Raw genomic sequence first — 11,467 nt, 5'->3', positions numbered from 1 at the left:
TTAATTCTTTAGGAGTTTCTTTAATTCTGCAATTTCTGGTATGCCTTTAATTCTGCAATTTTTTGTCTTTTGCCGCAAGTCCTGACTGATGCTTTTTACACTGGGTGTTGTTGCTGCGGAAAGGGCAGAAAAATAATTGTTTGTTGTCAAACTTTCCTCTTGGCTTCACGGTAAATTCATGCTCTCATGTATCAAAAATTTCAGTGTCCTTTAAGCCGCTGCCTCAGTAAACCAGATTGATGGGTAGTTCACAGTTAGCACACTTGAGAGCTTACGTCCCGCATGTCTGAGCTCAGCCACATTTACCACATTCAATTTACCAGGTCTTTATCATTGCTCGTAAAAAGGGGTGTCCCAAACTTTTGGCATCTACTACAGCGCATAGGTTTTTTAATATACGGCTCACTTGGGCAGTTCGTATCCAAATTTTGAATACTCAGGATTTTACTTGAGCAAAGTCAAAAAACAAATCCTCCCCCCTGTGTAGAAGATACTGCGGTCGGGTGGGCTGCCGACTACGCTTACTGTAGTCCTGCAAAACCCGGAAAAAACAAAGGGACTGAGGGTAGGCAAAAACTAAGTGCTAAAGTTCTGAAAAATCTGAATTTACCCTATAAAAATTCGTTTTATGACTCAAAAAAACCAATGCTTTGGGGTGACGAGGGCCCGGACCCAGGGGAATTCCTGGGCACACATGTTTTTTTGTTGTGCTCTGGAAAAATGGGGTCGGAACTTAAAAAATTTTGTAAACAATATATCTTAAAGATTTTACGTTGTTATATTTTGTGTATTTATTATAGTATATAATTTTGTATATTATAATATTATATTATATTATATATTTATTATAATATAAAATATATATAATAATATAATATATATTAAAATAATATATTATATATTATTATATATATATATTTTATAATATATATTGTGAATATAATATATATATAATTTTTAATATATAATATATTATAAAAATTTTTAAAGTTAATAAAAAAAATCATTATATTTAATTTTAATTTATTAATAGATATATTTTTTTGATATAATTTTATATTTTTAAAATTTATAAAGATATTTTTTATATTTTTTTAGATTTATTATATATTATTATTGATATATAAAATATTATATATTATTATATATAATTTTATAAAATGTATTGTATATAAATAAAATATTATATTAAAATTATATATATATTTATATATATTATTTTTATAAATTTTATATATATGTATATTAAAATAAAGTATATTATTTAGATTTTTATATATATATATATAATATTATATATATATTTTATTAAAATTTTTATTATTTAAAATATTTTTTATATTTTATATATATATATATAATTTTAATATTTTGTAATTTGCTTATATATATATAAAGTTTTTTATATTTTTATAATTTTATATTATATAATATATTTTGATATATATATATATTTAAATATTCTATTATATATATGTATATTTATGTTTTATTGTATATATAAATTATATATATATATGTATATATAAATATTTTTTTATAATTTCTATTATATATATTATATAAAATATAGATATATTAATTTTAAATTTTTATTATATATCAAAATATAGATTGGGTTTTTTTAAATATATTAATTATTATATTTTATATTAAAATTTTATATTTTTTTATATATTTAAAATTTGATTATTATATAAAAAAATTTTTAAAGGGTTTTTTATTTATTTAATAATTGTTTTAAAATTATTTAAAAATATATTTAAATAATATTAAATTTTATTATTTTATGAAAAATTTTTATTGTTTATAATTTAGAAAATTATTTTTATTTTTTTTAAAAATTTTTTATTTTTTTATGGGTTTTTAAATCTTTAAATTTTTTTTTTTAAAAATTTTTATTTTTTTTTTGGTTTTTAAAATTTTATTTTTTTTTTAAATCTTTTTAATTTTTAGTATCCCTTTTTTTTTTATTTGTTATTTTTTTATTTTTATTTTTTTTTATATTTTTTTGTTAGTAATTTTTATTTTTGTTATTTTTTTTTTTTTTTTTTTATTTTTTTAAAATTTTATTTTTTTCTTATTTTTTTTTTCTTTTTTTTTTTTATTTTTCTTTATTGTTTTAAAAATTTTTATTTTTTTTTGGTTTTTTTGTATTTTTTTTTTTATTTTTATTAATTTATTATTTATTTTATTATAGGGGAAAAAATTTTATAAAATAAATTTTTGTTTATAATTTTTTTTATTATTAAAATATTTTAAATTTGGGGATTTATTAGGGTATAAAAATTTATTTTTAAAATATTTATTTTTTTTTTTATAATTTTAAATATAAATTTATATATTTTTTTTAAAATGATTATTACCCTATTCAAGGGAAAATTTGTAATATTTAATTGTTTTGTTTAAGAAAGGACAAGGGGAAAATTTAAAAATGATAAATAAATTTTAAAATTTAAAGTTGTTTTTAAGTAGGGGGAAAACCCCCATGGAATCCCGGGGAAAAAATCCACGGGCAAATTTTTTAAAGCCCCTAACCATTTTTTTCCCTTTTTTTTTTCCCAAAAAATAAATTGGGTTCCCCATATTTTTCAAATTTTTGTTGAATTAAGGGGAACGTTTTACCGGTATTTTCCAACTCTTTTTTAGATTTTAATTGAAAATAATTGTTTTGCATTAAAGAATGTTTCCCTTTTTTTTAGAAATTTTCCCTTTAAAAACCCGTTTGGGGAATTCCAAAAAAATTTTTAATTTTGGCTTTAAGAAAGAAAATTTTTGGAAAATTTTATTTTTTGGTTTTTTAAACCCCATTTAATTAAACCCTTTTTAAATTAAGGGGGCGCGGCGGGGGGAAAAAAGGTTTAGAGGGGACTCAATTTTCCCCGACGAAATTGTTCGGAGGTCGGTCACCCCGGCGGCTTTTCCCCCCTTTTGGGAAAACTTAAACCTGGATTGTTTATAGAAATTTTTGGGGTGGAAAGGGGAAGCTCAATAATTGGGGGGGTTTAAAATAAATTTTTTGGTTTTATTCAAAAAAGGAAAGGGTTAAAAACAAAAAAAAACCCACCCTTAAATTGTTAAGAAAAAATAGGGAAGGCCCTTGATCGTAAACCCGGTCCGAATGGTGAAAACGGCAAACCGAGGGAGAAGGAAAAAATTTAATCAAAAAAAATTAAAAAAAAACCCACGTTTTTCCCCCCCGGGGGAAAAGGGAACTTCCCGGATTCCCTACCGGGCCATTGGGGCCCAAAAGGGGAAAACCCCCAGCCTTCCCCACCCCAAAAAGATTTAAATGATTAACCCAAAAGGTACCAGTTTGTGAAAAGGAAAGGGAACCCTCCCAGGAAGGTAAAGACATCCAACTTTTGAAAATTACCTTTTTAAATTTTTTCCTTATGCTGGAGGGGACCACGGCCGGATTTCAACGAAACCAAACCTTTAAAAAAGAAAACCTTTATTTAACATACCTGCGCGTAAACAAGACACTCCCGCACCCCCCACACGTTCACATCCACAGACAAAACCCCTGCATAGACGTTCCCCCAAAAGATCTTTTTACAAATAAAAATTATTTTGGGCCCCTGTATATCCCGCACATTTTGACAGGGCCGCCACACGCACAAAAACGTTTTTTAATACTTATAGAAAAAACGTACGCCAACACACGAATACTTTTTTTGGTTTTTTTTTCCCAAAACCCCATTTTTAATACATATATATTTTTTCAAACCCCAAAACCATTATTTCCATTTTGATATATTTTAGTTTTTGCGAAATATAAGCAAGATTTAAAAAAAATGCTAAACCCTGAGTGTTTTCAAATCATGTGAATATTAAATTTATCGACTATGTTCGTAGATATGTATCCATCTGAAATTTAGGGTTTCCTTGAGGGTTAGATGAAATTTTCGATGTTTGGGTGTGGATTTTCATATGTTATGCCATAAAAATCACGTTTGAAAAATTGGGAATAACAGAAGAAACAGGGGGGAAAAAAGCTTTTAAAACACGTAATTTACGTTATGATAAGGATTTTATTTTTGAAGGAATAAAATTGCCCCTTTTTTTTTTCCGAAACAGTTTTGAAAAAAAAACCAAAGGGGCATTCACTAGAAGAGTCAAACCGTAAAAGAAAATTCCAACTTGGTATTTTTGTATAAAGTGTTGTAGAGCGGGGGGGTTCTCATGTGATGGCGGGGTTTCGGGCGGGGGTTGGGGGAAAGATACTTACCGGGCACGGGAAAAACCGGGATCACGGGGGCGGTTCCCCCAGGAGGCTCACCATTGCACTCCGGGGGGGCTGCCCCCTGCGTTTAACCCCAAAATTTGGTTAACTCGTTTGGCGAAAATTTTTGTTTAGGGGGGATGGTTCGCGCAAATCCCCCATATTACATTTCGATACACTTGAGAATTCCATGGGAAAAACCCAAACCCTTTAAAACCTTATGGGGCCCAAAGTTTCATAAAGGGGTTGGAAAAAACTGTTAGAAAATTTCAGTTTTGATACATCCCCAATGATTTTTCAATGAAAAAACTTCCCCAAAAAAAAAATAGCAAACCGGGCCCTTCTTTTTTTATCCGGGGAAATTTTATGCCAATTTTGGCATAAATATATTGATCTATATTTCGATTTGGCTGCAAAATTTGAACGATTGTTTGTGTCAAAGCAGGAAAACCCAAATTGTATACAATGAAAAAAAAAGGGTATTTAAAAGGAAAATTTGACGTATCAAATAGGGAAGAAAAGGTCCCTTTACATTTGTTTAAATTTTCCCTTTTTATTTTTATGAGATTTCCAATTTAGTTCAAAATTTTAAATTCATAAAAACCAAAATTGTGCATTGTTTTTTTTTACTTAAGGGATGTTATTTCGTAAAAAATAATATGAACTGGAAATAACTTTTATTTTTAATTATAATTGCGTTTTTTCCCATACAGATTTCTGCTATATAGTTGGGTGGGCATATATGTGGTACATGTTTTTTGCCCTACTTTCCTATCCCTTTTAAAATATTAGGGTTAAATTTTTTATTTAATTTTTCATATATTTGAAATTTAAAAAATGTATGTCCACACACTTTTATATTTTTAAACACATATAGAAGATAAATATATAATTTAGGGGTTTTTTGCACGGGAGTAGATCAGTGGTTTTGAGAAATGTAAAATATCTATATATAAACAGCAGGTGGGCCCAAAACGTCTTAATGTAGTCCCAACATTTCCAAAAATCTAGTTAATGTTTTTGCACATTTTTTATTTGTATAAAAGGATAATCCCTTTAAACCCCCAAAAGAAAATAAAAATTAGGATAAGCAAGTGGGGATTAGAACTGAAAAAATACAGAAAATAAATTTAAAGTTTCGAACACCAACTGATAGCTTTTTTTAATAAAAAATAATGTAAAAAAATGATATAAAAAAAAAAAGAAATTTTGTTTAGCCGGGGAAAGGGAAAAGGTTGAAATTTTTATGTAGTCCCTAAAACTAATTAAAATACATCCAGATTTTTACCCTTTTATACAAGATTACTTTTTGGGGGAAATTTTTTATTGCGTATGTTAAATTTCCCCCCACCGGAAGGGGGCTATAAAAAAAATGAGAAAGGACTCATTGATTTTTTTCCCCTCCAGGGAAAATCTTTAGTAAAAGGCGAAAGATTTATGCTTTTAAAGGGGAAAAACCAGAGTTAAAAATAAAGGAAATCAAGTTGCCCAAAAAAAGGAAAGACTGAGGGGGGGAGAGCGAAATTAGAAGGGAAAAAAAGGGCATTTTCTTGGGAAAAAACCCAAAAATTGTTTTTTTAATCAAAAAAGGATTAGCACGAAACAAAAGAAAAGTGTGTGTCAGGGCATTTACTTTAAAACGAAGTATTTTAAGCCGGGTTTGGTTTTTAAAAACCCTGAATTTAAAAATTTAAAATTGTAACATCCATATGAGGAGGAATTTTGGGGTCCCTTAAATCATAAACCCACGGATAACTTTTTTAAGATACATAACCTTTTATTCCCACATTGGGATTACCTTATAGTCCCTAGAAATAGGGTAATTTAAATTTGATGGATATGCTTTGGGAATAGGTAATGGAAGATTTTCCTTTCATGTAGTTTAGTATGCCCCTGGCCGCGAATGATAAATGTTTTGTTTTAAACTATCGATAGAAAAACAAGTTCCACTTTTTTTTTCTGTATAGATTTCATTAGATAGTTTTTAGGTTATGTAAATTTTCAAAATGGAAAAAACTTGCCCAACTTTATTCACCCTTAGGGTATGCTAACACATGAACGCGGGGAAAAACCCGGTGTTTGAAAAAAAAGTTTTCGGGTAAAATGCGGGGCTGTGGAAAAATCTAAAAAGTAAAAACTAAGGGATCTCTTTGGGGATCACTTCATAGTGCATTCCCGGGGTTTTTCTCCCCCTAAAATTCTGGGGAATATTTTCACCACGAGGGGGAGTTAGTTTTAATCCCCTGACGGGAAGCGGCTCACAAGTTTTTTGCTTGAGATTTTTGATGACCGTTCTGACTCTTTTTTTTTCCGAGGGTTGAGAGGAGGATCACAAGGTATGATTAAATATCAGTCCACTAAATATTCTTGAACTTTTGAAAAACCTCCGACAGGGAAAAAAAAAACCCCTATATATAAATTGGTGGGCCCCTCTGTTCGTAGTTTTCGAAAAAAAAAAACCCCGAGTACCTTTTGTAGGTTCTTTTTATAATCACTGTAAAAATATTCATTTTTTTAAAGTTAAAATATATTATTTTTTTATTTTTTGATAGCATTTCATTAATGCCACTCCCAAAACCGTTGTTAGTTTTTTACTTTTCTTTTTTTAATTACCCCCTTGATTTGGTTTGTTGTGAATTTCGAAAAGATTTATTTTGAATTTTTTTCCATGGAGGGTATTTTCTTTTTCTATAAAAAAATTTCCCATTGGGCATTACTTCATTTTGTGCACTTAAAAGTTTTTGGAGGCATAGATTTTCCTCATGGAAGGGGAAAGCATGCGGGTCTTTCACACATTTTCCGATTTTAAAGGTTTGATGTTAACTTTATTGTTTTTATACAATATTTTATCAGTTAATATTTTCCCCCGAGACAGTTTTTGTAGATCAATCCTGAGGTATTGCAATCCCTCCGTCCACTTCAAAGGAAAAAGGAAAACCCTAGTAAATTTCCATTTCTCAGAATTTTTTTAAATACCCGCGTGCTTTAGAAAAAATGTTTTAAATTTCTAAAATATGTTTACATATTCCCAATTTGGGAACTGCTTTACTTCACCGATCTCCGGCAACAAAGAATAAAAATCTGAAAAAGCCCCCTTTTTGGGGAAACCTTTTTTAATACTAGCTTTTTTTAGGGGGACATAAAAAATTATACAGGGGAAAATTAGGTTTAATTACAATGTAATTTCTATAAAAATATTTTAATTATTTGTTCTGGGGGGGGGTTTTGGGGGCAGGGGAGGGTTCGGGTCCTTGTTTTTCATTTAGTAAAAAAATTGTTAAATATATGTTTCGTTTTGCACTTAATATCCCGCTGGGGATAAAATTTGAAGGGGCACAGGGGAAGAAAAAAATTGTTTTTTCCGGGTTTCCCAAATTTTTGATATGTTTAAATATTATTAATATACCTTTGACACGGACTTCCTATAATTCTTTTAATTTTAAATGTTTTTGATTAAATGGGTAATCGGGAGGAAATAGCGACTCATTTTTGACATTTTTTTTTTAAAACAAAATAGCGCATCAGGCATTTTATGAAAATTGAAAAAACGTTATACAAGGGTTTAAATTAAAGTTTCCTCCAAAAGGGGAGTGGAGGACTTTTGGGGGCCCTGTTTTTAAAACCGACAACGTGTGGAATGCCGTAGAGCGTCGCCTATTTCCTATTTACGGGGGGAGGGGGACTTGGTTTTCGTAAAAATTCAAAAATCAAATTCAATATATTATATTTCCCTATAGGGAGTGGACCATCCAGGGGGCACTGCTCGGGGCCCGGGCCTCGAAAAAGTTGGAGCAAGCCCCTACCCTTCCCCCTTTTTCCAAAAAAATAATTTTAATATTTTAGCCCCACAGGGGGGATCTTTCCCCAGATTTTAAGTGATCAAAAACCAGATACTACCTTTGATCTTACCCCAAAGGCCGGGGAAGGGCGATACTAAAACCCGGGTTTGTGTGCCCAGAAAGGGTTTACTGATGAGACTTGTTAGTGAAGCCCCCTTGTGTAGCAACAAAATTGTTTTTGGGAGCTTTTAAAATATTGTTTTGGGTTTACGGCAATGATTTGTGTTTGTATGAAAGAAACTTTTTTGGGGGATTTAAAGCAGTTTTTAACTTCAGGAAACTTCCAAGTAATGGGAAAAAAACCGTTGCTTTTAAACCATTTTCACAAAAGGGCCTTTACTAACAAAATCCCCACCATGCACGCCCGCACTAATAAGCGCACGCGTTTCACCACAGGGAAAGTTTCCATAAAAGGGTATTTAATTAAAATATAGCCCCCTTACTCACAGCCGCATTTTTTGTCATGTTTTTGCAAATTAAAGTCTCCCACATGCGTAAACATCCCGGTGTGGCATGTACATAACACGACTTCTGAAAATTTCCTTTTTACCAGTAGACCATGGGGTTTTGTTTGCCTTGGGGGTCCAATTTCATTTTAGAACCATCAATTTCAGCAAGGTAGTTGACGATTTTCTGACCTCACCCGGACCTCCAGTTCGTGCTCAGGGCCAACGTGATAAGGGCCAGGTTAGTTTCCCCTTCAGGGCTGGCCGCCCGGGACATGTGACCCTCGCCCCACTTTTACCCTAAGACATAAATCTCGGGGGTTTTTCTTTTAAATGGGTTGTACTCTTCATTAATAAAAGTAAAAGGCCGCCCTTAACAACAAAAACTACCCCTGTAGCCATTGTACAAAGGGTTTCTGACCCCATTAAACTGGTACCCGGGGGGTTGTTGCACCCCTTTTGGGCTCACAACAAAAAGTCCCCCAAATCGTCCCCAACCTCTTCCAGGGATCTACGATGTGTCAAATCCACGTAAAATAAAAGTGGGCCTCTTTTTTTTTTTCCCTTCCTTTCTCCCCAAAAAAATTTTTTTTAAAGGCCGTGGTGCAGTCGTCTCCCGTTGGTTTTTTTGGGGTAAAAGGGCTAAGTGACAGCAAAGGGTATGTTTCCCCACGTTTCTTCTCCTTGATCACATTACTGTGTGATCACGGAAAGGGGTAAACCCAAACCGAATACGCTAAATTAAATAAATTGGGTTTAATTTTAAATTATTTTTCCCCTTTCCCGGGTCGTAAAGACAGGGAAAATTTTCAAGAGATGCCCACTTTTTTTCCGGGAATTTGGTTGTTGATGGGGTTGGGCACCTGGGATAACTTTGAAACCTTTACATTGCTCTTTGGGACACGTTCTTCGGGTAAAATTTTGAGCTTGTAACACGATTTTTTATCAATTTATTTTGAGTATAGCTTTAGGATCTTCCCCCAAAAAAATTTCATAGCCCCGGGGGGGATGCTTTAAACCCCAAAAATGCCCCCATATTAAAAATTTAGGTATGATAGAACCGAAGTTTTGGGTTTTCGACCGGAAATTTTAAATCATGTGAATGCAGTTAAAAACCTTTAAATTTTTGTGGGGGACTGGGTTTTTTTAAAAGTAGAATCATTATTTGCTTTTTTTAAATCACCCCCTTTTTCACTCTCTTGCATTTTTGGGGTACACCCCAAGCAGTAGTTTGATTCGTAAAGTTTATCGTGGGGAAATGTGATGAGGCCCTTTCACAGATACTCGGAAAAGCGGGTTTATTTACAGATTTTTTCGGGCCAAAGGTCCCCTGATTCTACACCCTTTTGGGCATAGGATCCCCCCATCGAGATAGGGGGGGACGGCTACCTGGCCCTTTTCAAAATTTTTCCCCCCCCGAGAAGAAAACACTTATTAGAAAGCTTGCAAAAATATTTTTTCACTAAACCATTCATTAATGCGTACATTCTGTCGCATTTTTAAATTTAAATTTCAGTGTGGTAGTTGAAAAAATTTGTAAAAAATAGCATTGCTTTTTTAAATCTTTTTTTTCTATTTTGAATTTTTAATTTTCCATGTTTGTGAACTTTTTTCTGTGAGGTCACTCTCATTTTTACTCTCTTTCATGTTCGCTGTCCACACACACACCCACTCCTCACCACTCACTCACTCCCCCTTCCGCAGAACATAAGACACTAAAACCCTTTTTCTTTAAAGGGGGTTTTGTTGCTGTCATATTTGCAGGCATAAAAATTTTATGATGTTTTTCTTTTGCTCGAAATTTTTTGTCAGTTGTGATGAGTAAACCCTACATAATGTACAGTTTCTTTTTTTAAAAACCCTTTCTTTTTCGTCATCATTTTCGGGGACCAGGTTTTTGGTCAGAGCAGGTTTAAAAAAAGCCCTATGGGGGAAAAAACCCCCGGGAAAACCCCCCCGGGGGGGGGGGGGGGGGCCCCCCCCCCCCTTCCCCAAAAAAAAAAAAAAAAGGGGGGGCCCCCCCCCCCCCCCCAAAAACCAAAAAAAGGGGGGAGGGGAAGGGCCCAAAAAAGGGGGGGTTTTTGGGGGGGGGGGGGGGCCCCGGGGTTTTTCCCAAAATTTTTTGGGGGGGCCCCCCCCCACCTTTCCCCCCCTTTTTTTTCCCCCTTTTTTTACTTTTTTTAAAAAAAGGGGAAAACCCCCCCCCCCCCTTTTTTTTTTTAAAGGGTTTTTTGGGGGTTTTTTTAAAAAAAAATTTAAAAAGGGGAAAGGAAAAAACCCCCCCAAAAAAAAAATTTTTTTTTTTAAAAATTTTTTTAAAAAAAAAAAAAAAATTTTTTTTTTTTTTTTTAAAAAAAAAAAATTAAAAATTTTCCCCAGTTTTAAAATTTTTTTTAAAAAAAAAAACCCCCTTTTTTTTGGGGGGTATGGAGGGTTTTTGGGGGAATTTTTTTGTGGGGAAAATTTTTTTTTTCCCCCAAAAAAAATTTAAAAAAAAATTTTTTATTAAAAAAGGGAAAAAAATTTTTTATTTAAAGGAAAAGGACTTTAAATTTTTCCCCAAAAAAATTTTTTTTTTTTAAAAAAAAGGGAAAATTTTTTAAAAAAAAAAAAAAAAGATTTTTTAAAAAAGTTGTAAAGAAGGGGGGGGTTTTTTTGGGGGGAGGGGGGGCCCTTTTTTTTTTGTTTTTTCCCCCCCCAAAAAAAAAGGGGGTTTTTTAAGGGGGGCCCCCACCCCGGGGGGCCCCCAAAAAATTTTTTTGGGGGCCTTTTTTTTTTAGGGGGGGCCCCGGGGGCCCCCCCCCCCCCATTTTTTAAAAATTTTTTTCCCCCCAAAAAGGGAAAAAAAAATTTTTTAAAAATTTTTTTTTTCCCCCTTTTAAAAAAAAAAATTAAAAAAATTTTTTTTTTTTTTAAATTTTTTTTAAAAAAAATTTTTTTTTTCCGGGTTTCCCCTT

The 11,467-nt window shown here is 32.1% G+C and overlaps 3 non-coding genes and 1 pseudogene across 3 annotated transcripts; 2 read left to right on the top strand and 2 right to left on the bottom strand.

Annotated features, from left to right (window-relative positions):
• The first annotated feature begins 4,223 nt into the window (after positions 1 to 4,223).
• Positions 4,224 to 4,385, top strand: LOC119581342. Its single transcript, XR_005229491.1, has one exon. It is a non-coding gene; the product is annotated as a U1 spliceosomal RNA (small nuclear RNA).
• A 1,181-nt stretch (positions 4,386 to 5,566) lies between these two features.
• LOC119581413 lies at positions 5,567 to 5,691 on the bottom strand (annotated as a pseudogene).
• Positions 5,692 to 6,365: 674 nt separating this feature from the next.
• Positions 6,366 to 6,572, top strand: LOC119581391. The gene has a single exon (XR_005229529.1). It is a non-coding gene; the product is annotated as a small nucleolar RNA U3 (small nucleolar RNA).
• Positions 6,573 to 7,960: 1,388 nt separating this feature from the next.
• LOC119581369 lies at positions 7,961 to 8,155 on the bottom strand. The gene has a single exon (XR_005229512.1). It is a non-coding gene; the product is annotated as a U2 spliceosomal RNA (small nuclear RNA).
• Positions 8,156 to 11,467: the final 3,312 nt, after the last annotated feature.

The sequence above is a fragment of the Penaeus monodon genome, chromosome 14 (genome assembly GCF_015228065.2).
Source record: "Penaeus monodon isolate SGIC_2016 chromosome 14, NSTDA_Pmon_1, whole genome shotgun sequence".
NCBI lineage: Eukaryota > Metazoa > Arthropoda > Malacostraca > Decapoda > Penaeidae > Penaeus > Penaeus monodon.
The sequence above is the reverse complement of the archived record's forward strand: the minus strand, read 5'-3'. Positions and strand labels throughout refer to the sequence as shown.